The sequence below is a fragment of the Apteryx mantelli genome, chromosome 5 (assembly GCF_036417845.1).
Source record: "Apteryx mantelli isolate bAptMan1 chromosome 5, bAptMan1.hap1, whole genome shotgun sequence".
In the NCBI taxonomy this organism is placed as follows: Eukaryota; Metazoa; Chordata; class Aves; order Apterygiformes; family Apterygidae; genus Apteryx; species Apteryx mantelli.
In genome coordinates, this window is record NC_089982.1 from 47,492,011 (window position 1) to 47,519,931 (window position 27,921).

The window sequence follows — 27,921 nt, forward strand, 5'->3', positions numbered from 1 at the left end:
AATGCAGAAGCCTACTCTTGTAGGTGATGTCATGCTGCTGCTTTTTTATCTGAATTTCTGATCCCATATAAACCTGTTGAAATACTTAGTATACTATAATACATAGTCTATACTCTATACTGTAATAGATAGCATTATATACTATATCTTTTTGGTTAAATTAATGACTCTAGTACGTAATAAAGATGCTTAATTGATATAGTTGTTATAAAAGAAAGAGAATGAATAGTCATTAACCTAATTGGTTGGTTTATTTAAATTATGCAAGATAGTAAGTTAGATGGAAGCGACTCAGCTCCTAGCTTGGTTGTGGCTTTTTGTGTGTTCTGCCACTGGCAAGTCATTTAGCTTGTGTATACCTCTGCTTCCTATTTTGTAACATAAAGGGAATTATTTTTTTCATCAACATACAGTGTTATAACAATTAATATACTAATGCTGCCAAAATACATTTGGATGGAAATATTAGGAATACAATACAAATGCTGATTTCAATTATTTTTTTACTTTGTTGAATTGGTTTATGATCTATTCTATTAAATGTAGTGACAATTAGGATTTCTTGCTTAACCAAAGTAAAACCGTAAGAATACCTATTGTGCTGAAATAGAAACGTTAGAGCTCTTTCTATCTATAAGTGCAGTATACAACAGCTGTATGATTATGATTCAGAAGTTATTTTAGTGCCTTACTGTGTATTTCTTACCTTCATTTATTTATATTTCTTTTCAGCATAAATCTGACTTTGATTTTTCTTGATATATGACATGATTGCAAAATTACTTCAAAATCTAATGTTTTTTCTCTTACAATTGCTGTTGCACAATGTTAAACTTAACATCATTCCTAGAGAAATCTACACTGAAATACTGAAATAATAGCTTTTCATTTTTTGTATTGATTTTAATACTGTTTAAATTTGCAGTCAGCACTTAATAGAAGAAAATAAATGGTTTTGATTGAATTATGCCATTTCAGTCAATGAAAATCAGTTTGATGTGATCCATGCCAGCAAATGAATGTAGGTGTGTTTAGAATAAGAGAAAAGTCTCTAATTTTATGGTTGGGGTGAGGGGAGGTCAAATAAAAGCAACAGAAGGAGACTATAATAGAGAGCTGCTACTTTTTTTTTTGATTACAATATTCACTAGAAATTAAAAAAAGATCAAATCAAAGAAATCAAAGAAAGTCCTAAAAAATAGGGCTTCAGAGCATGTCAGTAGTTTGTCTAGTTTATTCCCTTATTCCAAAACAGTATCATTTATATGTTTATCCTTCCTAATGAATAGAGCCAGCTAGGAAGAGAGCTTCAGCATCCCCAGACAATTTGTGCCAGTGCTTTGCTATTCTTACTCCTAGAAATCGTTTTTTGGTGAAATTTGACCTTGTTGACTCTAATTTTTCCACCATGCTCAGACTAATCTCTTCTTTACATCCTTTTGTAAAAAGCTTTTGCAAAGCTATTTGATCACCCAGTGATCATCCAAATTTTCTAAGAAATCTCAAAAGCTGTTGCTTTTACATATTTGAAGAATGTTATTGCTCCTGGGCTAAGCAAGGGTTCATGTTCTGGTTTGTTTCGGCTAATTTCATTTTTTTCAGTCTTCATTCATAATGTGTTCTAGATACCTGGTCATTCTTGCTGCTAGTTTGTAGAGCATGCCAAAATAATGCCTCTCTCTAAAACCTTCAAAGTTTTCTTGTTGCTGTTGGTTAGATGTTCAGCAGAAGGGAAATATTTGAAAAATGCCAATTCTTATAGAGATTCCGGAAGCAAATATGTTTTCAGACACTTGGCAGAAACAGAACAGTGGTTTGTTGGCATTGTGTTATTCGGCTAGGTGTAATAGCAAAGCTCGTTAAGACTGGTAGGACTCTAGATAGAATAACGCCTCTGGTTATAAGCACTAAGGACTGTTATGAGATGAGGCAAACAGGAAACATGCTAAATATCAGGCAACTTTTCTTAACGGTGAGACCTGATAAACCTAAAAATCGGTTTTCCAAAGAGGGAGAGTAGTCAAATTCCGACTCTTTGGATAATTTCAAAAAGACCAATAGAAACAAAGCATTCTTTTCACTGAATTCTGCTTTTGCATTAACAGGTAGGCAGGTGAAAAGGTATTTCTTGTATGCTTGCTGCAAGACTTCCTATAATTTCATTCTGTACTTGTTTTATTAGCAAAATTTTAGCAACCTGTGTCACTCAAATATTTGCTTTTGTAGATTGTCCCAAATATGACCTAAGTGTCATAGTTGTCTTCAGCACTTTCACCTTAAAGAAAGACTTGACTAGATCTACAAGACTGTATCTAAATTAAGTGGTTTTGTACTGTTGTTTTGAAATAGGTGTTTATTAGTGTTATAAATTTCACAGACTGGCTGTGTCTGTTATAGTCCTGCAAAGTGCAGTTTGTTTTGTAACTAGTTTTATGTTTAACCTTCAAAACCAGTCTGAACTAAAATCTTCTTCCTATTTTGTATAATAAAATGCCTAAAATATTCTAAATTAGAGGTTTTCAGAAACTGTTTTCTATAATAATTGTATTTTCATTAATTAATGAATACTATAGGAAGCAAGTTCATGGGGTGGGAGGGGAAGAATTCAAACGTATCTGTGAAAGGCAAAAATTATTGTCTGGATTTAATGAGTGAGAATGATGGCATATTTTGTGCAGTAATTGTAACTTGTTTTATCAAATCATATGGTATGTAAATGGAAGTGTTTTACTGAATGCTATGCCAAAGCAAACTAAGTTAAAGCGGATGTCTATTCTGCATCAGATTTATTTCATCTAAAACTGAGATAATAAGTTGTTGAACTGAAGCCAGAAAGACAAGCAGGATAATCACATCACCAGGCCTTTAACTATTACATTCCTTTATTGCATAAAAGATTTTATTTAACTGATGAATTTATTTTAATCTATTTTAATGTTTTATTCACACTTTGATTAGGCCGTACTGACAGTATTAAATACTTTGACAGTGTGCTAATTAAATGACAACCTGGATACCAACAAAGATCAAAACGCAGGCACACAGAAGTCTTGTTCCTACTTGAACAATGTGAAGTAGTTGTTTCCTCAAATGTTCAATCCAGTATTTAGTTTTGGTATGTGCACATGGCAGTTATACTTAGGCACCCTGGCAGGTTATAAAGTGGTACCTCTCTTGGTCAGACAGCAAATGAAAACCTTATTTGTGTAACAGTCAAAAATATTTTATACAATGCCGAAATGCTCATTGGATATTTCACAAAAATAAATAGTGATGTTGCAGGTACCACATGGAAAATGTAAGTACATTGATTCTTACATCATACCCTGAAAGTCACTGTTACCCTGTTCTAAAAGTTTATAAAGAGAACTGTTTCTCCAGACATAGGAAGATTAAACTTTTTTCACAGTGCTATTGTTTTACAATGATGAGTTACATGGATTGCAAAGACAATTTGGTTTTTCAGATGAGAAAAAACAGCTTGGAATGTTCAAAATACAGTTCCCATTAGATGCTAAATGTAAGGGTCTCATTGGAAATTTTAACTGTTGACAGTGGATCTAGATTTAGGAATTTATTGCCAGCAATTTAAACAATCTTCGAATATAAAAATGAAGCCAGTATGTTATTGGAGTAAAAGCATTTCTGTTCACAAGAGCTTTCTCTGTTCATGAAAACATCATTTGTAGGCTAGCTAGAGCTTCTTAGTGGAATTCAAGAATAATATAACATGAAATCATTGCAGTAGTTACAGCTGGCTGTTTTTTGACAGCTTGAAATTGAACTGGCGCTCGTAAAGATGCAGATTTTTATCTGCTTTGCCTGAGAAGCACTGCCATCAGTTTTGTCTGAAGTGTTTGTTAAGATATGCTGCTGTTCATGCCAATAGTCTGAAGGCTAAGAAAGAAAGGCTGGGTGAAAGATAACCTTAACCAGGACTCTTGATGAATATCATGTTATATCCGTCTACCTACTGGCGAAATGTGTCTACTTTTTATACTTGCAATAGATGCTGAAAATACCTTCACTTCTTTTATATCCAAATAGCAGTTGAGGAACCATGATACTGTAAAGCCTAAATTTGAAGGTGGGGAGAGCTGAACCTGATAGATCTTTAAACACTGACAGCCTATGGAACAAATCACCAAAATAATTGTAGAGAGAATATTAAATCTCTAGACGGGATTAGATTGTCTCAATTCTTTTATGTGCTTCTGATTTGAACCTTTTCAAATGACTACTTTCTATAAGGGTCACAAATATGTTTATCAAAATGATAATTTTTATGAGGTTTCTGAGGAATTTCTTTTTCTGCTTTATAGGAGTAGGTGATGTCTTATTCATGTTAGGGAGCAATTTATCACTGTTTTATAGTGCAGTGACTATCCACTCACCATTATCAATATTAGTGTGTGTGATATTTCAGCAGACTCATGTCCCAGGCCCACATTGTTACTAATTACCAAGAAAACAATTTTGAGAAACTTTTAAGTATAACATCATGTTGCAACGAACCTTGTTCCTCAGCCTGATTCATAAAACCACTATGTATTTTCTGGCTCTTGATTCAATTGGTAATGAAGCCAGAAACACAATGAATATAATACAAGGAAACTTCTCTATCAACACCCATCCCCAAAGTTTCATTTGAAAGTAATTGTTTTTCTTCTCTAGGTAGACTCTTCACAACTCAGTCAGTGTGGGAATCTCTGATCTTAAATCAGGCCAATTAATAATTTTTAGACTGACATAAACATGTTAAGTATTGCCAACTTCACATCAGTTAAAATATATTTTATTTAAAAACTGCATTTTTTATATTACTGACTCCCTGTCTTTCTCACACACACCCAGACACACACTTTTCATTGTATTTATTGGTTAAGATGTTGCTGTGGATATTGCAGCACAGTCTCACAACACAGTTTATATAAAGCATTAGTCCATATCTTTAAAACACTATTTAAATATCCAACAATACTCTGGCTACTGTAGCACTTTAAATCCTTGATAAATTTTTTTTAATGTCAGAGTTTACCTTACAGGGAACTGTTTCACTTATTATTTCTAAGAAAGCAAACTAAAAGTGGTCATTTAAAATCTTTTAAAACACTTATTTTGGTTTGAAAGGAAATGTGAAAAGAAGACTAATTAACATTTCAGAGTGTAAATCACACAAGGCTTTATTTGTTTAGGTAGGCAGGCAGAGTTGCGTGATAGGGTGGAGGCAGGATATCCTAGTCATCATAAATTTTTCCCTATAATTATGAACCCTAATCAGCATTTTGTACGCACTTTTCTTTTCCCTTGTGCAAACACCCAGCTTAGTTGATAGTCCTCTTTATGCAGTCAAGAATCATTCAGTGATTAGTGCTAACACTGTGACCTTTCTATGTGTTGCAAAGGCCTAAATAGGTAGAAGTGGAGTATCAGAATTCACTTACCCATAGGAGCCCTTCATGAAATGAGAACTCTGAAATGTACGTTATGGTTCTACTGCTTTTGTGACCTTTACTTATGAGAGGACTTTCCCACCTATTTGCTGACTTCCATGTTGTTACCCCCTTATTTATGGGATACAGGATCTTCTTGGCCTGGGTCTTGAAGTCCTCCTAGGTCCCTACAGTCAGAGAAGAGACAGTTGGTTGAAATATAGAGAGCTTCCTCTCATTTGCAGAGTGCGTAGAGTGGCAAAACATTCAGAAATAGCTATGACGGTGATTAAGATGTCACCACTTTCCAGATTAGTGTTGAGCCTCACTCTATGGATCTCTGAGCTATTTCCAGGATGTCATGTGGCTGAAAGTGATGAAATAAGAAATTTGTCGGTTTGTATCTTTTAAGGTGACATTGTGAAGGTATTTTTTAACTCAAATTTGGATGCAAGTTTGCCATCTGTACCTGATAAATATGAGTCATCTATAAAAGCAATCAAACTATTGTTATTTGGTGCCTTAGGTATCTATTTAGATATCTAGCTTTTCCTTTTTTTTGGCCTCAATGCTGAGATCCTTACCAGTGCTCAAGAAGAATAATGCCTATGAAATTGATGGAAGATACATAACTAAATTTATTAAAGAACCTAGACCTGAGAGTTTTTTTCTGGAAACTCTTTGTCTCAATGTATTTTGACTGATGTTCCTTCATGTTCTCCTTTGCTGACCCAGTCTTTTTTTTCTTCACTAAATGTTTCTCTCTTCTTCCATTCTTCATTGATTCTGGTTACTTTTTTCCTTGCCTTCCTTTCTCCATCTCATCTCTTGCGTTGTTGCTGAGGTTATGAGTAAAGTGGAAACTACTGAGGGACTTCTTAAAAGTGCATCGAGTTTTAGTAACATTCACTCCAATGGCACCAAAGTAATGGTTGGTGGGACTGGAAGGGAGAACAGCCAGTCTTCATAAGCATTTCCTACAAGCATTTTCTATATTTCTAAATAGATAACTATTGAGTTATCTTCTGGCTTATCTTTTTAATACAGAAACTTCATTTTATCTGGAAAGAACACAAATCTTTAATTCCCAGTTGGCAGAGCCAATTAAAGTAAGCTGACCCTATAGAAATACATGCTTTCTTGTTTGGTCGCTTTCTTCAGTCAAGAAGCAACAAAAGTACTGAATTGGGTCATGAGTGTAACCATAAAATGTATTTGGATGTCAGATGTCTTCTTGGCTATGTTTTCATATATTAATCATTTAAAAATATATTTCTAACTTCTTAACATTTTTTCACTCAAAACTTTTTTATGGAATGTCAGATATTTTTCAGAACAATATTTGCTACTGAAAGCATTTCACTTTCACAGAAACTTTACATGTTTGCTTAAAATCAAAACAAAAATGCATTTTTTTAACAAAACATAAATATTTTCTGACTGAATGACCTTATTTTACAACCAGCTATCAGGTGTTGTCTATCAAGGCTGAGTTTATTATGTAAAAATATGAGAGCAATAAGTTGACTTAGAAGTTCAGTATAAATCAGTTTTATTTTTTAAATTATTATTTAATTGAAAACAGCTGTCCCTTATTTTGCCTAATCAGTCAGAGATTAATAGATGAAAACTAAAACTTGTATATAATCAGTTGGGAATGCATAGAAAAATCATACACTTGCTCTCCCTGGTTGTATGCCTATTTGCCAGAGAAAGTCACTGAAAATGACCGAATTTGTTGTAAGTAAATGCCAGCTTACAAAAAAAAAAAAAAAAAAAAGAGGGAGAGAGAAGAGAGAGAGAGAGAGAGGGAGGGAGGGAGAGAGAGAGAGAGCAGGGGAGAGAGAGAGATCAGCTTAAAGTACCCGGCTGTAACCTCATTCTCTGGAAGTAATAGTTATTAATAACAGTGCCAGCTAGAAATAGCATTTAATAGGTTGCAGCTTCTAAACAGCATGTCATTAATTGCTTTTCTTAGATGACAAAGAACAGTGGTCAAGTGTACATAAAATGAAAATAAAAGCGTATCAATAAAGTGATTCTGACATGGCAGACCACAAGGAAGGAAATATAAACATTTTTTAAATCAGTTTGAAATTATCGATAACAGACATACTAATATGGATTTTGGTATGTTCAGTAGTGTCAATTTAGACTTCACTTACAACTTCATTTCTGTTGAACAAATATGTGAGTTCAGATTGGTGCATTTGATAGTGGGTTGTACTTGTGAGAGTAGAGTGAAACAGGATGTAGTATTCGCTTGTCCTCAAGGCTTAAAGGGAGTTCATCTGCAAATTGTTTGGTCTAAAATTTTAAGTCCTGTTGGAAGATGTTTGAAGGCAGGGAAAAACCCTGTATAGTGCTTGTCTTCCTTCCATGACTTCCTGAGTGCCTTCATTAGCAAGCCTGCAAAATCCTGTGTTTTATCAGATTTCATGTATCTGCATTAAGGATGACCCCATCATGTTGGTCCATTGTCTGCTTGGTCATACATTAACTCACAGCTGTCAAACAAGTAATAGGTGGAGGTCCAGTGGGCTGATACTTCCTGTTCACTTCCAGATGTACTGATAAAAGAGTCTTTGCTTGGATGTCCTGTAAGATTTGAGAGCCTGTCAAAGTAAGGCTGAAGGGTTGTTTTTTTTCCCCTCCTCATATCTTAAACACACACACACACACACACTCCTCGCTATCAGCAATGCTAAAACAGAACTCAAAAAAACAGAAATACAAGCTTCTTTTGATATATATTTTAATTTAGTTTCTTGTCATTTTTTGAATCTCGATAAAAAAGTACTGATAATGTTCTCTTGTTGTCTATAAAATATCTAATTGGGACAGTACAAGCAATTCTGAGTGACAAAGAGAAGGTAGTGCTTTAGAATATTTTGTTACTTAAAAATTTCTCCATGCACATCCGCATGGCTGAATAAGAAAAGTAAATTGAGTACTACGTATCATATACTACTAGTTTTGTTTCCTTTATATTAATAGAAAGCTGAAATTTGGCATGGTGCTTCAGAAAATTGTGACAACACAGATGATTATTTAAGATTCAGAAATGATCTGATAGATGACAAACTGCCATTAATTACACAGGCAACTGAATATATATGGGGACTGCAGAGAAAATGATTTTGTTATACATTGACTTTACTCAGATTCTCAAGTATATTAAAAGTTTCAGCTTTAGAAAATGCTGTATCAGTTTTGATATTGAAAGTGGGTATAGTTAATATAATATCTATCTAACTAGCTTGCACTCTAGTAGAAAATAATTTTAAAACAATCTTGGCTCTGGAATGTTTTACGGGAACTTGGCAGCTCTCTCTGCCTATTGTGAAGCTTGAACTGAGCAGCTCAATCCCCACTAGGGTGTTAACTAACTTTATCCATAAATAAATTATGAAATTATAGATCATTATAAATGCACACAGTTGGCTTTATATATCTGTAAAATTTGTACAGTGTTTGAAAGTCTATTGTCAAATCCCTATTCTGGGAATTAGAGGGTGGGGTATTTAGTGTTTCAAAAATAAATAAATAAGAAAGGGAAAGGGTGTGTGTTGTTCCTTGATCAATTCCAAGTCCAAGTCAGTAAGTTGAGAATTTTATACACTTATTGATATGGACTTCTGTAATGGATTGACTGGCTGAGTACAGTTATGGGGAAATGCTAGATACTTAATGCTTGACTGGGAATTTTCCCCAAAGATCTTGATCTTCCAAGGTGCAATGTGCCTTCAACTTAAATAGATCTGTCTCAGTGGTAAGAACAACCAGCACATTCAGTCTGTTATAAAATTCTGTGTGTAGCAAAAGTAGAAAGAGGCAAACTTCTGTTAGCTGTTTAACAGCACGCCTATGACTAGGATTCCAAATATTTACATTTTGAAACAGGGGACAAATCAAGAAACTAAAGGGTAACTTGATGGAAAGTGATGCTTTCCATTTTTGAAGTTTATTACAGCGTTAAAGTCATTCTACCCAAAACTATCCTGGAATGCCAATTCTATTGGAATTTCCATGTGAAATGGGAAGATTCAGGTTGGCTTGTCAGTCTGTTGCTGAAACCCATAATACTAGTCCCTGCTATTATTTAAATACCAGCCTTGCTGAAAACCAAATATTAAAATTTCTGACTAAAAATTTTAGAATTTTGATTTCTGAACCAAAAATTTGACTTTTTTTTCTTTGTGATTTCAATTGAAATCACAATAGGTAGTTTGGAACATTATTTACAGAAAATTCCTAATTCAAATACAATTCCAAATACAGTAATTAAGTGCATAGCCACGAGGAGAAGATGATTACAAATCAGTAATAAGAGCAGACTGGGATTATTAAACTGATTAAGCTCTGGCAAAGTATTTCTTTGATGACATGTAATATAAATCATTTTTGCTTATATTTAAAAGGGAAAATATTTTAAGCAATGAATTGCTTACTAAATCAAAGTTTATTTGACTTTAATAGGTAATTTTTTAGCCCAGTGAGGCTGTAGTCTGTGGTTTAGAATAGATCTGGTAATGGGATCTTAGTAAATCTGTTTAAACATAAAATTTTGAAATTGCCTTTCTGGTGGTCAACACCAGGGTGGATCTTATCACCTTTTTGTGCTGTAAGGACAAAACCTATTCGAAGATAAGTTTTTTCACCACATTACTTCCTTCTGAATCTCAGTATTTAAAAGACATATATTGGTTTATGAAAAACTTCTGAAATTAATAGCCTGCTCTGTTATTCACTTTTTTTTTCATTGTAGCTGAGATGTCAGAAGTATATCTGAATGCAAAGTCTGAGCTTGCAGAATAGTAGCCTTGAGAAAAGGAAGTGAGGTTTGAAAAATATATGGTCATTGCTTTGATTTTGTGGGAGTAGAAGTAATAAAAAGTGACCTGCAAGACTTTTAAAAGTATTTTTCAGCAGTATGAATCAGACCTGTTTCTGCTTCTTCTTTAAACTACAGTTTGTCTTGGTCCACTTGACAGATAAGATAAGTATGCGGGTATCATCTGAAATGAAGCCTGTGGCAGTTTATCAGGGTAGAAGGAAACAAGCTAAAAACTTCCTTGATTGTTGACTGTTCTAGATCCTCTGTGTAAAAAATGGACGTTACCAATTACTAATTGGCTCCATGTCTTTTGTGGCTGGTGGCAGACATTGAAAAAATAGCTGGGCCTACTCTGGACCTACTTCCCATCAAGTTTATATATGCTTTCTTCAGGGAAAATTGAATAGCAAATCATTTTAAATACATCCAGTCATTTACTGATGACTATCAGGTATTACTCAATAACTAGACTTTATAATAATTGTAATGGAAAAATGAATGATATGTCTTTAGACCAGAATTAAATGAAGTAAAATCTGCAATGAGATTTTCTTTTTAGTGGTCAATTTGGTGTTTCCTTATGATATTGAACAGACTAAAAAGATTTTCTTTCTAATGCATGTTTTAATAGTGTATGGTACTCTCTAAAGCAGGGTAGTTTTTAACATTTTGTAGAGGGTGATTTGAGCAATATATGGTGAATATTTTAAAAATGGGAAGAAACATAAAAATTGCAGATGTTTAATTTCATTTATTCTCAGGATAAAACATTAGTCATCTTCATTTTGAAATGGCCATTTCCACTTTAGAAACCAACCTAAATTGACCTAAATTGAAGAAGAAAAGAAAGGAAAGTTCTAAATAAATCAAAACAAAATTAAAAAGAAATGTTACCTCTTGGATTAACCTAAATATATCAGGTAGATTAAAATAAACATTTCCTCTCTCATTTTGAGAGCTGAAGATCTTATTCACCTAATTTTAACCCTGTCAGCCAAGAACTGCTGTTGCTATGATTTTGGGAATTTGGTATAGAATGAATGATTATAAAGTAGTTCCATTTGCTCTTCCCTGAGAGATCACAGAAGATGGTTTATAGGCTGTTGCTTTTCTAATTCCAAAAGCCACAGCCTCGGAAATGTTCAGAACAACAGACATAATTTTTTTTTTACCTTTTCTTTTCAATTACTGCAACAGATGTTGTACCAAACAGGGTGGGTATGGGTTACCTTTACCATGGGTTGTCATTAGTATTTCTAAAGCTTGTTGTGTTTTATTTCCTCTTCAGTTAGAGCTCTTGCCTTCCTTTGCATTTGGCTGATTACAGCCCTGGACTAAGGCCATCTGGCTTAGTTGCAATCAAGATAAGGTTGGCAAGGAAGAATCTTCTGAGCAAATGTCAAAATCTGTAGCTGCTCCCTCAGTTGACAGTGTCTGCCTGGAAGTTGTCAAACTGGTTTACAGTAGTTAAACCTTTTCAGTGTCATTGTTTTGGGGACTAGTTTCATATAGCTTTTTATTTTCTCATATAGCTTTTTTTTTTTGGCAATTTTTAACTTCTGATAAGTAAGTAGCTGAAAGAGAGCTTTTAAGCTTTAGGTCAGTTCTCTGACAGCTCTTTGTGGATGATAAGCCACTAGAAAAAGACTAAATTGAGATTTTAGTTTATACAGAAGAAGATGGAACTGGAGCAGAGAGGCAGATCTCTTAGGTATCAGCATAAAGATGATGATAAGGTTTGTGCTTGTGTATCTTTAGGAGCAAAGGAGTGTGGACAAAGGCTTACAGGATAAAATAGTTTGGAATAGGGGAGAACAAGAGATGTTTTCTGGAAAAGCTGTGAAAAAAGTCAAATGGAAGGTGTGAAATAGAATTGGAGTCTTCAGTTAATGTTATTTATGAATGCCTCCCTTTTGAGAAGAGAGAGGTATAAGTGTCCTGGACTTCAACATTCAGTATTATTCTCCAGTGACTTAAAGGGTAAAATGTAAGTTTTTGGTTTCCATCTACGTACATGCCATCAAATTGTGCTTGCCTAAAATGGGGTGTACAAATCTTAGGTTTCCTGAAAGGGATTAACACATGCCTGCATAGAAAAATGGGAGATGGTGGACCAGCTGGGTTTGGTTGTAGCACTCTTAAATAATTGTGGCTTCCAGATGCTAAAAATCAGGAAAGGAGTCCTCTTCTCACCTCTACCCACATGAGTAGGATCACGGTATTCTGTATGAGCAGTAGCAAGGCAGTGGGGGAGTTACTCCTTTACTAACTCTGCTCGTGCTGACTTCTGGTGCTATGTCAACAAAATGTTAATCCCTAGCTAATATTTAGTGATGACAGCTGTCTCCAGGTTTGCTTCACTAACCTCTGCTGATAGAAAAATTCACAGGCTGCATCACCTGGCTAAGGAAAGTAACCAGAGGAAACCTATCTTGGTGTGGCAGGGGTAAAGAGAAATACTGACAAAGCCTCCACCTGATCTCTGCTCTGAATAATCTCATTCTGAGAGCATAAAGGCTTGACTTATTTGACTGGTAGTGTTCCATTCTCTTTTTGCATACGTAAAACTTACCTATTACTCTTTACATTAAAATGATAGGATATTTATTTAGATAAGCTTTTGTGAATGGTTTTACAAACCAAGAAGAAACTAACTGATTTTACCAGAAGATTAATGGGCCATCACAGGGAACTCAGGCAGTGTAAAACATTTTTTATCAAAGCATGATATTTAGGCAAAATAGGAAATATCAGAATATGTCATTCCGTAAGTAGCATCCTTGAGGGAACTAACTCAAAGGCTTCAGAGTAAGGCTGTACTCCTTATATTTCTGAGGCTAGTGTTTCGTAAGAATCAGTCCACTTTTGATTCTTGTTTGTATTAATGTTTTTAATTGACTGATTTTAATTCTTTGTTGCTTGTTCTTGACTGATTTTGGTTTTTGTAAACTTGATTTATTGTTATTCATGTAGCACTTGACTTCAATAGTACTTTTAAGCTTTTATTTGATTTTTAATTTTCTTCTTTTCTATGAAACTGTTAAACTCTCATAAGACCTAGAGACACTTTTCACCACAACATTCACATGCCTAGAAGGTCAAATATACTTCCCAGTGATATATTTTCAGGCTTTATTTCCAAATTCATACTTAGGTTCTTCACACAATAGTAATCAAGATATATAGGTAAAAGAGGGAAGTACAACTTGTCTGAAAGGTACTTAGCAAGCCTTTACAGATGATCCATCTTCTAGCAATGCAGCCAAGCAGTTTCAAAAAAATTGCTTTAGGGAAAAAATAGATTTTATGGTAAGGACAGGGAAACAATAACACCTTAACTTGCCAGCGTATGCTTATGCTGGGTGGGCTTTTGGCACAAATAATTCCGAGCAGTCTAAGTGCATTTTCCTGTAAATTCTCTGCAGCATGTTATATTTTAGTTGATACTGTACTTAACCTGTCTCTAAGGCAACTAGGCTTGCTTTTATTAACTTCTAACAGAGAAGATCCTAAGACATACCTGTGCATATACTAGAACACAACACATCTGTAAGGAATTTATATACTATCCATAGGCTTTTCATTCCTATCCTACTGTCTGATTCTCCCTGCTTGTACATAGGGTCCATTCTTGTAGATCTAACTCAGATAAATATACTAGTCACATGAGTGAAGACTTGAGGATCAAATGATTCAGTAGAAAGGTATGCAAGGGAGAGAGCATGACACGGAGAAGTATTTAAAATACTTTATACTAGGGACTTCATAGCTCTTGGAATTCGATGGAGGTCGCTAACCAGTTTGAATCAAGACAGAGCAGGTGTTACCTAGCATTACAGCAGTTGTGTTACATGCTGGCAAAATCTAGAAGTGCAAAACAAGGAACGAGCAAGAGCCTGCTGCTAAAATGGAAGAGGTTTAGGATGAACAAGTTGTCTATTGCCATTTTTAGGACTTTACAAGGAATAGTCAGTCTATTATGAGTAAATGTATGATAGAACTTGATTTAGAATTCATTGTTGCATTACTTTGTTAACTTCGCTTTATTTCACATGTGAAAAGAAAATAAGTAAGACCTAGGGGATTATTAGTAATAGGCATTTACATCAGCCAAGCCCTCCAGCATTTTCTGTTATAAGAGAAGATCTGGAGGAAGGGCTTCATGTTCTTACCTGTGGTAGTGTTTGGAGCTTTTATTTTATTCATGTCATGCTTCAAAAAGCATGACTATTTTCTCAAGCTATTTTTTCAATTGAATTGGGTGATGGTAAATTTATACACTAGGTGAGTCTGTCTTGTTGCAACTTTCCTATAGAAAGGAGCACCATCAGGAGGAATACATTATTAAACTTCTCTATAAGGTTGGTATACTGAATTTCCTATTAGGACTGAAAAACTCATATTAATAATTATAGCAATGATTAGAAAAATGATCTTGAATAATGGCTGGACAAATAAAGTAGGTTTGCATGTTTGTAATGAAAGTTGCTGTAATGAGATAATTGCATTTCAGTGGAGTGCATCCCATCCTTTTTCCATTCCAGAAGCTTATTGTCCCTTGCTATCATATCTGTGAGGAACTGAAAAATAATTTAAGCAGGGAAATTTGGGTTTTACTCAAATACTTTTAATACAAGAGCAGTCAGTCTTTTTTTAAACTTTATTTGCTGGCCTTGAACTGTTAGTTAAAATGCAGACTAGACATGTCTTCTGATGGAATTAGGATCACAAAAAGTTTGTTTATGACATTTCATGGTTAATAAATCTTTAATAAATACAACTGAGGAAAAATTTAGGTTTTAGCTGTTCTTAAAATATGCCACTGTAATACACTACAGTTGAATATTGCCAAGTTTGTGAGCTGCCAAGTGGTCTTTGTACTCATGGCTCCATGGAAAAAAATTGAATTCATGCCATATGATGACATATAAATAGGAAGGCCTGTTTCCTTGGAGGATATAATTTTCTTTTAACTCGAGAGAATATTTTGTCATTGCAATATCACAGATAGCTCTAAATGTTATCTTGCACTTCGTGTCTGTTTCTTTGTTTTTGTCTTCTGTCTTTTTTGATGAATATGTTCTCTAGGGCTTATTGTGTGTATGCATCTCATTTATGCATGATAAAAATTGCTGCTAGATTTAGTTTTGATTGTACCACTGTTTTCAGCCTTTACTTCAGTTTCCTTTGATTCATTGCTTTTCTTTATTGGATTCCTTGCCACAAGCCAGATATTTCTGTAACCAGTATTAAAAAAGTGGTAGCATATGATTAGGATAGGGTCTTGTTCCACCCTTCTTATATCATCATGTAGTCTACAGATATTTTAATTCAAATAAAGATTTCCAGGTGGGTATAATTGTATTTTTTTTTTAAATCAGTGCATTCCCCCTCCTCCTCAATAACTCCTACTTCACATATCCAAGGAAAGATATCATCTGATGATTTCTAAGTTATTGCCTATCAACTTCTGAGCATCTGGCCTTCTTAAGCTTCTCACTTCAGACCATTCTCTTTTTTTTCCAAACCCTTAATTTAATTAGATTTTGGATAGTATTGTAGAGGAAAGAAGAATTATGTATTTAAATATTTAACATAATTCAAGTTCCCTGAGCTGTTTTTCTAAACATTGCCAAAGTTGAAGTGACATTGCTGTTATGAATCCCTGTATTTGTTTGTTTAAAAACCTAAGAATGAATTGGATCCCATTCTCCAAAATGTGTCTTTATTACCCTTGGTCTTAAGTCTTGGGAGAATTTCCCCTCATGTTTGAATATGTTTAAAGTTTTTTTGCAGATTCAGTACTTTCACACTTTTGAAGGCAATCAATCTCTTAACTTTTAAATTACTTTTTTTTTTTAAACCAAATTAGGTGACTTTGTTATCTCTTACTGATAACCAGTTACTATAGTTTATTTCATCCTGTGATCATTTAAATGAGCGATAGTAATATAAAGTAACATGCCAATAATATGTGAGGCATGGTGTATACAATTGCCAGAGATTCACACTAAAAAAAAAAACCATAGAAATATACTTTTACTGTCAACTGCCACTCCAAATTCAAACTAGTGTTTCTAAGACACTGTAGCAATGTGTAAGGTAAAAGTCAAGAAATAAACAACTGAGATATTTTGCTCCTGTGGATTTTAAGTCATGTATGTTTTCATACATTAAGACAAAATGCAGAAAAATTGCTATTCCAGCTGTAAGAATGCCATAAGGAGGAAAGACAGTTGGGTTCGGATTTATCTCACCAAATATTGACACCCGTAATATAGATACTTTCATCAGAATTAATCATCTGGGTTCATTTATAGGCAGGAGAAAGAAACAGACCTTTCTATGGCATGATTAATGTCATTTTAAATTTGGTAAGATAAATGGCACCCCATAAGTGCTCTGCACTGACTGTGAAGGAAATAGAGGTAACTAGCTCAGGTACGGATAGTCTGTCATGTAAATGTCTACAAAATTGCGCGAGATCTGCATTCAGCTACCCATATGTACAGCGGTAATTGAAGCCAGATGTGAGTGTATGCTACTCTGCATAAATAATGGATGTACAGGGTTGAATCTGCTTTTAAGAATAAAAATTTAATTAGATTATGTTTTTACATTTTTCCATATTTTTTGACCTGTCAGGCTTCTTGTGCAATAAAATAGTTTAAGAAAAGGGTAATTCATCATGAACTTAGAATCATTTCTTAAAATCTGAATTATTATTGTAATTCTCTTTCTGTATTCCCAATAGGTTACATTCATGTGGTTTTGGCTTCTTTTAGCTTGCTAGGATAAACTTTGGAAATGTATACAAAGTGTTATATTAAAGCATCTAATAGCTTGGTGGAATACTGTTGCTCACTATATTTATGATCAGTGTTGAAAACGAGTAAATGATGTAGTTAAAGCTGATTATAGGTAAAGCTGATTGTTGTGCAAGCAATTACAGTCAGGTTACCTAATATTGTTCCTTATGAGACATTTTCAGTGATTTGCAATTTTGCCCTTACGTATCTGGGCTTTCTTTGGGCTTAATTTACTTAATATTTAATAAATGATATATTGATTTATTCTTGAGAAAGCTAAGAACTTCAGCTTTGTAATTTTGTGATGAGTTCCATCAGACGAGGGAGCCTGCATCTCTGATTCCTTCATAAGCAATCCCTGGAGCACTTTGCATTAAAGTCCTTGAAAAGAAGTGCGTGAATGATATGGTGAACAGAAACAAGAGCCCAGAGCTTCACATGGGAAATGTTTTCCTTGTTAGGCTACTCAATCAGGCTCTGTCTTGTGCATTAAATATTTTAATTCTTTTGCAGAGACCTATTTACCATGGAAGGGAAGAAGACATCCTATTACAGCCTTCTCTTAGCTTGTCAGTTAGGAGAATGTTATTTCCTGGATGGGCACTCCTGTCAGAGGGCCACTGTACAAAGATGGGTAGTTGCTACCATTTGCACAGTTTTTGCTCTTCTCCATTAAACTGCAATTCCTAAGCTCCTAAATCAGGAAACCCCTAATCTAGAAACATCCAAGAACCTAACCAACTTTGTCTTCAGCATTGAGTTTGAACAGTGTACACTAAATAATAGAGTAAAAGCTCTACATAAAGACTGTAAGAAGAAATAATCATTTTTTGAGCAGCATTTATGAAGTCCACTGTATGAGGCAGGAGTGCAATGGAAGAAAGTCATGTGAAATCATATGAAATCATATAATGCCTACTCCCCTTTTGAACAGGCATCGGTGATCTGGGACAACCTGAAATTAGCATTTACATGCTAGATTTAAATGGGTCTTTTCAACTTCTAGCAGTCTTCGGTATACTGAAATAGTGCATATACAAATACACTATGGAATACTTGATAAGGTTGTGGTTTTTCAGTCCCTCCGATCATTCTTTGTTAGGAAAAGCAAGCACAAAACCCCACCAGTACATTTATTTCAAATACAAAGGTAGTTGGGTGGAACAACTGAACTGTGACCTCACAAATATGTGAAAATTCAGCAGCTTGCTTAATCACTGTTTTTCTTCTTTCTTTTTAGTTTTAGTATAATTTTTCTTCCTGATTAGTATGCCAATAAATAATCTACCTTCCCTGTTCAGCCATATTACTGTCCTCTCTCATATATGCATTACAACTGGAGAAAAAGATATGAAAGGTAATCTATCATACAAACTGTACCCAGGGATATCTAGGACTGTCCTGTTCTGCAGGAAAAAATAATAGAATTGTTCAATTCCATATTCTCTCAGCCTGCTTAGGATAAAATAGAAAGAAAAGGCATCCCTTATGTCTGCAGAAGCCTGGAAACCTTGAAAGTCCATGTCCAGGTCCTTACTAGGGTAGCCAGACTTATTGCTGGGTGACCTTAGCTCCTGCAGATAGGCTCCTCCTTCCAAGCCTGAAGACAATTATGTTATTTTCCTTAAAGAGGAGGTCAGAGGAGAAAAACATCTTCTAGATCCTTTCAGGCAGTGGAATCAATCCTGTCTTGGCCGCTGAGCAGGGATTAGTGGAGGTTACCTGCTACTCTGGTGACATTCTTTTGAAGTCAAAATCCACGAATTTTTAATGAAACTCAGTCTGCAATTTTATAATGCAATTTAAAAGTATTGTCAAAAACACAAAGGTAGTGACTTAATTTCCACTCCAAGAGGCAAACACCAATGAAAAATAAAGCTTTTGTCAGGAGCAGTACCAGAACACACTAGATGGTGCTGTAACCCTAATAGCAATTGATGAATTGAACATGACTTACTTTTCCTGTGGTTTCTTACTGTCAAGATACAACTTGTTGCAGTTAATTTTTATAGATTTCCTAATACTTTTGGAATTAGAAACGTTTCCTGTATATTTTTAGATGTTTTGACTGATCTATTATTTGCCTTTATTTTTATTTTATTTTTTGCTTTTATTTTTCATGTTTTAATTTTTGGTCTAATGAAATGAAGCCCAATCGATTTTTATTCTCATTGTATTTAGGACACAGGTTTCGGGCACAAGTTTGCCTTCTGTTGTATATTTTTTCAGGAAAGTTCTGTTGTTATGCCAAAGAACTTCAGACCGTGAACATTATAATCTTTGCCTGAGCATGTACCACCACTTTACCAATATCAGTGACAGTAAATCACACTGCAAGTGCCCTGGAATAGGCATATCAGAAATATAGGAGAATGTATCTGTTTTAGTTTCCTGCTACCATGTTATGTTCATGTAGCCTTATGGCCCAGTAAATAAGGTGCTGCCATTGCTTGTAAGATGCTACAGGCTTTGTGTTAAGCTAACAATGCAGGCCTTGGGTTTATCATGCTCTGTCTGGACTTTTTTTGGCCTTCCTGGAGGTTTGTTTTAGCTTGTTTAGCCATAATGGCAATTACTTAATGAAAAGATGGGTGCAGATTAGTGATTTATTTTTTATCTTTCGCTTAACTTCATACAATTTTGTGGTGTGGTGCCTATTGTTATAGATGTATATTTTAATAATAGGTAGTAATAACATAGAGTTATTTTGTGTAGAATGGACTGTGACCCTCGAATAAAATGTAGAGTAGAGAAGTACGGCTGGGGATGATAGCAGAAACATTAAAAGTACAGGCACAAAATTATACCAGAGGCCCTGGAGCTATAAACAACTCTGTGGTCAGCTACTGGTCATGACAGAAATGCAACCTTGGGAGCTGGGCAAACCCAGTGTTAGGGATAACAAAGAGAATGGAGAATCATATGGAGATCCAATATATGTAAAACATGCTATATATAGCAAATTTGGATGTAACATGGAATTGTGAACTAGTGAAAAAAAGCAACATGTAGAGTATGTTGGAAAGCACATAAAAATAGTGCTAAACAGACCTTAGAGAAAGGAAGAAGAAACCTTTAACATCGTATTCCTCCTGGTGAAGAGAAGAAAGGAACCATCAACTTCTGCTGTAAACCTTTGCCCTCCCCCGGTAGAGTGGTGAGGTAATACCGAAAAAAGGAGTAGATACTAAGAAATATGTGTACACATTTACACAATTTTAATGCATATTTTGGAGGCTTTTTCTATAGTAACATTCTTTGATTTTCTTTCTTTTTTCCTGTAATAATCAGGTCTGGGCTAATAATTCTTTGATTAGACTGTTATGATTTCAGTTATAAAAAGCAAGCTGTTAATCATTAGTCTACAAGTTGCATTTCTTTAGCCCATGTAAGCTGCACAAGTCGTAGGGCAGCAAACTGATGCAAACTAGCAAGCAAGCAGACAAATGACACAGGCTGTAATTTGGACGCAACACCTCCAGCACTACAGCAGCATTGCTTTTTGCTCCCCCTTTTTGAGGATCCTTGCATGAGTGGGGGAAAGAAGATGAAGGCAATATTTGGAAATGGCAGGATGACAGGAGGAGGCTGCTTCTATATTATGTATGTTTTCAGATGATGTAATGTTAAATAACTCTTTCATAGCCTTTTGTAATCCAAGTGTGTGTATTTAAGCAAACGTTAGTAGGGCACCATTGTCATATCTAACGTGACAACTTCTTTATTCATTTGTAGCAAGAAGAGCACAAAGAGAGTACAGCCTTCAAGGAAAAAAAGGTCTTTGCAGAGCTGAATGAAATTATCTTGGAAATTCTTGCTATGTATATGGGTTAAACAATAGTGTGTATTCACAGTGGTCCTATTAACATATCAGTAACAGCTGGAAATGCTCTCTAGTCATGAAGTGAAATGGCAATGGTGTGGGGAGATGTGAGAGCAGTTCAGTTCACTGTTCAAATTAACATTTTGAGACAGTTTGAACCCATAGGCTAAAAGAAAATCAAAAGAACTACATATTGTGATTAGTTCTACACAAGTCATATATAATTTTACTACATCAGATTTTGTTTAGGTTATTTATATGCAGTTCTCTTGTCAAACATCCTGCATTAAACTATAGTTACATGCTGACATCATTGAAAAGGAAAAGTTTCATCAGGTGTCTACAGTCATGCCAGAAGGACTTATTTTTGCTCTTGGGTGGGCAAATATTGCAAAAATTAACTGTTTAATTAAACCTAACTAAATATTGCAGAATTAATAGAACATTTGTTAAAGTACTAGCATGCTGTCAGTACTGATTATATTTATAAAAACTGCCAAAATTCAAATCAGGAAATCTTTGCTCTTATCTTTGTTTTTTAGTTCTCTTTCTGAAAACTTGTTTTATGCAATGTTATATCTATTTTCCGTATGTATTAGGGTCCATTTTGATTCGTCTTTCAAATGGTACTTTCACCTTATTATTTCTTAACTTATTTTTGGAAAATTGTAACTTAAAATTCTGTTTATGTTTTAAGTCAAAATTAGACACATCTAACCCAAAATAGTTGTCGGCACCCAAAAGTTAACCAAAATGGAGATTTGAATTGTATTCTGTTCATTTGTTTCCGTTCTAGTCCAAAAGTAATTACATTCCATCTTTTTGTCTGATACTTCATACTCGGTATAAAAATTACTAATTTTCAGTCAAGCTCTCTCTCTTTCTTTGATAACTGTTGAACCAGCTGGCCTATTACAGCTGAATTTGAAAGAGTAATAGAAACCTGAAGGATGTTAAGTTCCTATAGGTTCATGAAAATGAATCTTCTCTGGCTTAAGGGGGACCATGTAGTAGTCCCCTTCCTCAGCAAAATACTGTCGCGTGAGGTTTATAGAATATCCAGGTAATTCCTGTGGGGTTTTCAGTGCTCCCTCTGTGGGAAGAGCTTCAACTTACTACTTACATGTGTCTACGTGAGCATCCAGCTAGGAAACTCCTAACCATAAGAATCCAAGTGTCTTTAGTTGCCCTGTTTTTGTGAGAGTTCCAACAATATCTCAGGGCTTGTTTTTTTGCATTCTATACCAGAACAAAAATTAAAATATTAAAAAAAAATCAGTTGAAAGTAAGCATTTTTCCTGATATCCTCTCCCACACCTGCAAAGCAGCTTCTGCTTGAAACTTTAATATTTTTTCATGTCAGCATCTCTGAAATGAAATGGCTCATTTTATTGTACCACAAAAGCCAACTGTCTTTGTTTTGAATCAGTCTGATGTCCGTTTGCTTATGCTACTGTGGTGCTTCGTGAAAGTTGCAGTCACATATCTCACATTTTCATTTTATCTGTAGCACACCTTCCTGTCTGTAGGCTCCCCTTCTAAACTATATATTCTGTGGCTCACTGTGATCATGATGAATCTGCTTCATTATAGAGACTCAGGCAAAGGGGCAACTGCAGTGCAGCTGACTTGTAGTCTGGTAGGCGAACCTACATCTCTTGGGCACTCAAACCAAGCGCCAGTTATGAGTTTTGTTTTGTTTTGTTTGTTTTTGCAAGTGGAATTATAAGATTCTATAACTTAAAAACAAATTCACATTTTTCAAATTTTTTGCTATTTCAATAGCAGGAGGTCTTTTCCTCTCACTCTTTGGCTTCTGAATGAAATCCTCTAGTGCTCCAAGTAGTATCCATTAGCTATAAAAGTTTTGGTTTTTTATCACATCTTCAAGTTAATTTCACCTTAGTAGATGGAGAAAATTAGATATCTTTTAAAATAATTTGAATGAGCTAGATTGTTACATCATGTAATATAACATGCCAGAGTGAGGGAATGCCATTTACCTGTAGGAAATTAAAACAGTGAACACCTATTTTGAGATGAGAAAGATGCTATCAGTTTACATAGACAAAAGATCATCATATCTTATAATTTTATTTATCTTATAATTTTATGATTGCACCATAAATATAATTAAAGATGGAAAAGGATGTTGTAGCTAGTACATTTTAATGGTACACTGTCAGCAACTGAATGAAACTGAATGTTAAAAAAAACTCTGTAAGCAATTTGGAAAAGTTCATACTGCATTCTTCCTTGTTCCATAACTGTTGTCTACAAAAAATGATTTTTGCTAAAACCTTTTTAGCTTTAGTTTCACATTTTCTGTCTATTATTTTTTCCTCAGCTAATACAAGGTAGAAGTTCTTCCTATTTTCTTAAGAAGTGAAACACATCCATGCTAATTTTGCTGAATGTCTCGATAGCTTTGATATCCAAAGACAGGATAAGAGTTAGGTCACTAAATGGTTTTACTCTGTTTCTTCCCTTAAAAAAAAAGAAAAAAAAAAAAAAGGCTGAATACAGAGAATTGTCATAAGCAGCTATAACTTCAATTCAAAGCCTAAATCTGTAGGGTCCCTCAGACTTCATTCACTTCAATGCTTCTCCCTTTGATATCTCTCGTGATACTGGTATTCTACTGGAAAAAATTAGCTGTTAGTTAATACAATGAGGCTTGTGAATACGTAACTTGTATAGGAATTTTACCAATTACGGAACTCTTCCTGCAAAAGATGATGATGTTCAGCAATTGCCAGCCTTCAGTAACAACTGCTAAACGTTTCTTGCATAGTTGCTTGGCATACATGAACAAAAACCTGCCAAGGACGCAAACGAACAAAACCAGAGAAACTAGATATAACCTGTTTCTCCCTCCCTCCTTCCAAACTAGGAGTAATATGATAAGAAGAAAGGCTGCTATTTTGAATCTTAGACATTAAATGTTTTGGAAGTGCTCAGGTATGTAGAAGTGTATATTAGTTATTAGATATTTTTCTAATGCTGGCTTTTAAACCAGATATAAAATCCAGGTCCTTAACAGTTGTAATTCATGACTTAATCAGTTCTTAGCTTGGTTAGTAATAATCCAAATATCCAAATATTCTTTTCATCTGAGAATAATCACTAATAACTTAATCTGCTGTTTTTCTCACAGTGCTTTGTGACATTACATTTGTGTCTTATGAATTTACGTTTAATATGATGACATGCTAAGATGAAAAAATAATTATAGGTTGAACTCTGAGAATAAATCTGAAGTAGTTCTACAGAAATCAGTTGAATTTACGCTGGCAAAACTGTGTTCAGAATCCATGCCGTAACTAAATTTCCTAACACTTTTGCATGTCAAGCACAGATATCAAGGTGTCCTAAATGCACTAGTCAGTCTTATCCTCTAGGTCTCAGATATTTGAGAGTTTTAGCTTCCTCCTTTAGGTCCATGGCTTAGAGAAGTTGCTGAGAAATTTGCATGAGCAATATAAGATTGTGTTAAGTTTTAGCTTTTCTATTTAAATAACTTTGAATTTCTTTAGCAGTTTTCAGTTGCGGAAAATATAAATCCTCTTGAATTCTTTAGAAAAGAGGAGAACAGAGGGGGAATATTTAAACATGGTATTGAGCTAGAACATGTGCAATATCAAAAATAATCCCCATTACTATAAAATAATAATGGTTAGTCAGGCCATATGATATGTATTGATCTTACATCTGTAAAAACTAAAAATCAGCTTTCAAAAGCTAAGAGTGTAGATGTCCTACCATGCTACTTTTGGTTTACATCAATGTAACTGAGAACAGACTTTAACTGATTAGTTTCTACAAAAAACATAACTAAATGTACTCATTCTTTTAATGTTTTTGACTTTAACATTCCCTTTCCTCCTAAAAGAGCCTTGGAGTTTTACTAGCTTTGGCAAGCGATTTGTAAGAACAAATTAGAACTGAATTATAGCCATTTAATAAATTTCATTTTTGTGGCACTTTCTGTTTTCTGCAGTAATTCAGTTTATTTTTAATGTACAGTCTGAGAGACAGGATTAAAAGACTAATTTCTTAAACTGAATGTTATTCCTGCAGGAGCAGTAGCAATATATTCATTTCTTTGTAAAGAAGAATAAGAAGTCTCCTCAAAAGTAGAAGAAGAATTGTTTTAGATAAAACATCTAATATTGCTTTGAGTAAATATAAGTTTTAAATCCTTCAAGCTCTAAAGATCAGGAAAGTCACTCACATGATCAATTTAATATCTCCTCAACGTATGTTAATGGAGGTAAGTATAAAGTAGAAGGAAGCAAATGAGTGAAGCATATATATCTGTATTTATGTCCATTCCTCTTAGATGAAACTGTAAACTCAAGCTGAATTAAAAATTTTCTGCTTATTCATAAAGACTAAAAATGGTCTTTGCATAACCTGCACGTCATATTTTATAAGGAGATCTACTGAGCTGCTGATGCATTTTTTTCCCAATAAGCTCTCAAACAGTGTCACCAAATCAGAACAGCAGGCTCATTTTTTGAAGAGTTTTCTGGTTTGTGCAATCAAACTGCAATGATAGTAACTGTGACTATTTGCTACTTTAAAATTCAACCCTGTTAAATATCAACTGAACTTTCCACAGAAGGATGCAGTCTTCCGCTTGTGCGTGACTTGGCTGTTTACAGCAAAGTAACTTGACATTTCTGGCTGTTTACAAAGCGGCTCGAAAGATTTACTTAGTAGTGGTTTGCTTTCAGCAAAGTTGTGTGCGCTATTTCCAGCTGATTTTTTTGGACTTTCACAAAATGGGAACAGTTTGAGTTTTTTTAGGCCTAAGTTTCACTTGTGGTGGACTGACTTTAGAGCTGAGTTCAGAAGAAAGTGTATGTCCTTTAGTGGGAACTGTTCTAGAGGAATTTGCTTCTGCTCAGATATTAAGGTTTTCATTTTGTTGGTATCTACCTCCATTTTGGATCCCAAATAAGACTTCACTGAGGATCTTTTAGATTTTTTTTTTTCTTATTTTATTTCTTACTTTTAACAGCACTTAGGATTGCTGGAAGGCCCTTGGTGAATAGGAAGATAACAGCAGCACACCTTCTTTTGCCACTTTTACCCCATGTGAAAAAATGAGCACTACTTGCTTTGAAACAGGATAGGCAGAAACTTATCACAAAAAATTACAAATCTGTACTAACCAGGGTAGTTTGTTTTTTTTTTCTTCTTCTTCTTCTTAAATTATTTCTATGTCTAATGATACATATTTAATGGTACCTTTTGTTTCTTAAAGACAGTTCCTCACTTGACCAGACTTTTTTTTTTCTTTTGAGTTTATTTACCAGTTTACAACTGTGTTACTTGTTACCAAAGCTGAAGTCTCCTGTTACCTTGTCTTGTACACTCCTGCAGGGAAATTGTTATTGTCCATGACAAATTTATGCTAGTACAATCCTTCCCACTCACAGGCTTGTGCAATCATAAACAAAAGGACTGTAGCTTCAAGTAAAGGATCAAGTAAAAGGACTATGTAGGAAAAAAGCTCCTTTTCCAAAACAAATATTTTGAATGATTGCATATTTGGTATAGGAAATTCATCATTCTTATGTAGTCTATACTATGAATGCTTTTTCCTTGTTTTCACTAATCTGAAAGTTATTCTTTATAGTAATTAAGGAAATGGTAAAGGGAAAATCAAAGCATATTTGCTTTATCTGGAGGCTGTCCCATCTCTTATTTCATTTCTTGTCCATTAAAGTAGGCCATACCAAGCAGAGAAAATAGGCTGAAGTCAATAAGAAGAATTGTATTTTAAAAAAACTAGTGGCCACATTAGGTCAAAACTGTAAGATAAATGTATACAACTTTTTTTTTGATTTGAGTGGAGACTCATGTTCAGATGATTCTGGTCCTTTAATACTCTGTTTTAAAATTAACTGTTGCTTCTGTGTGCGTGAAGTGATTGTGGAGCTTCTCTGTTCATGGATGGCTAATCTGAGATACCATTAGATATGTCTCAAGTTGGGCTCCATAAATCCATAGTCCCAGTTAAAAATCTTGGTCTTTACTATCCATATACCTGGGATCTGAGAAATAAAAGCAGATTGTGTTTACAAGGCACAAAATCATTTTTACTGTTTACTGTTTTACTGTTTACTCGTTCTATGAACGTTTCTGGTGTTTCAAAATGTATTGCTGTGATGATCCTTCAGATTTCCATAACATCATCTTCTTACAGGACACATAACAGAAATTAAATCTTAAAATGCACAGAAGGAATAATTTTGTGATAAGTGGTAAATGTATACAATTTTAGTATTTATTTTCAGAATCAATATAGGTTGTTTTAGATTTACTGCTTGTAATTACATGGAATCATAAGTATACTTCCATCAAAAATATTCAGGGAGGAGCAAATAAAAAAAAATCAGCAGCTGGATTTCTTATTATGATGAGTTTCATTGCTGCCACCTTCTCACCCTTTGAGGAAGTTAGGAGAATTATATACTGTAAAAACAGGAGCTGTGAAAAACATTAGTAATAAAACAAAATGGCATTTAAAGTCAACATAATTTCATTTATGTGGAGAAGAAACTTTTTTTTGGTCAGCTAGGGCTTTGTACTACTTGGTATAGTCTGGCTATCTGGACTACATTTATCTGGACTGGCTATGCAGTCTGCAGGTAAGGGACTGCATTACAGTTTGGTCTTATTTATATCTCACTTTCTCTGTTAATCTCTGTGAATCAGCTGAGTTCTGCGGAGTGGTGGATGGGTTAATACTTCTTTGCAGCAATTTCTGACCCTCTCCTCCTCTTGTGAAATTTTGAATGATTTTTTTCATTCTTCTGGAACATAGGTAGGAAATTTCATAAAGGCCAGTGAGTCTTACTCAGCTCCTAGAAACATTCTTGAATCAATAAGCAAAATACGTTCATTCTTCTAAACATGCAGAAGATAGCAAAGAGGTAACATCCGGCACAAATTTGTTGAAAACATGTTATGCTTAAGCTGTTTAATTTCATTCTGAAAAACAGTGGG

At 34.5% G+C, this 27,921-nt stretch overlaps 1 protein-coding gene and 1 long non-coding RNA gene across 5 annotated transcripts in view; one reads left to right on the forward strand and one right to left on the reverse strand.

Moving 5' to 3' along the window:
- The window catches only part of VEGFC (vascular endothelial growth factor C), a 166,369-nt gene that overhangs the window by 28,848 nt on the left and 109,600 nt on the right, over positions 1–27,921 (reverse strand). The window contains exon 9 of one of the 4 annotated variants that reach the window (XM_067297927.1): positions 7,801–8,030. The exons of 1 other annotated variant lie outside the window; for it this stretch is intronic. The gene's annotated coding sequence lies outside the window, so the exon portion shown is untranslated. Of the gene's footprint in view, positions 1–7,800; positions 8,031–27,210; positions 27,729–27,921 lie in introns of those variants that run through there. 2 more of the 4 variants (XM_067297926.1, XM_067297924.1) reach the window with 2 other exon arrangements.
- The window catches only part of LOC136992261 (uncharacterized), a 98,242-nt gene that overhangs the window by 17,142 nt on the left and 53,179 nt on the right, over positions 1–27,921 (forward strand). The window lies entirely within an intron of this gene.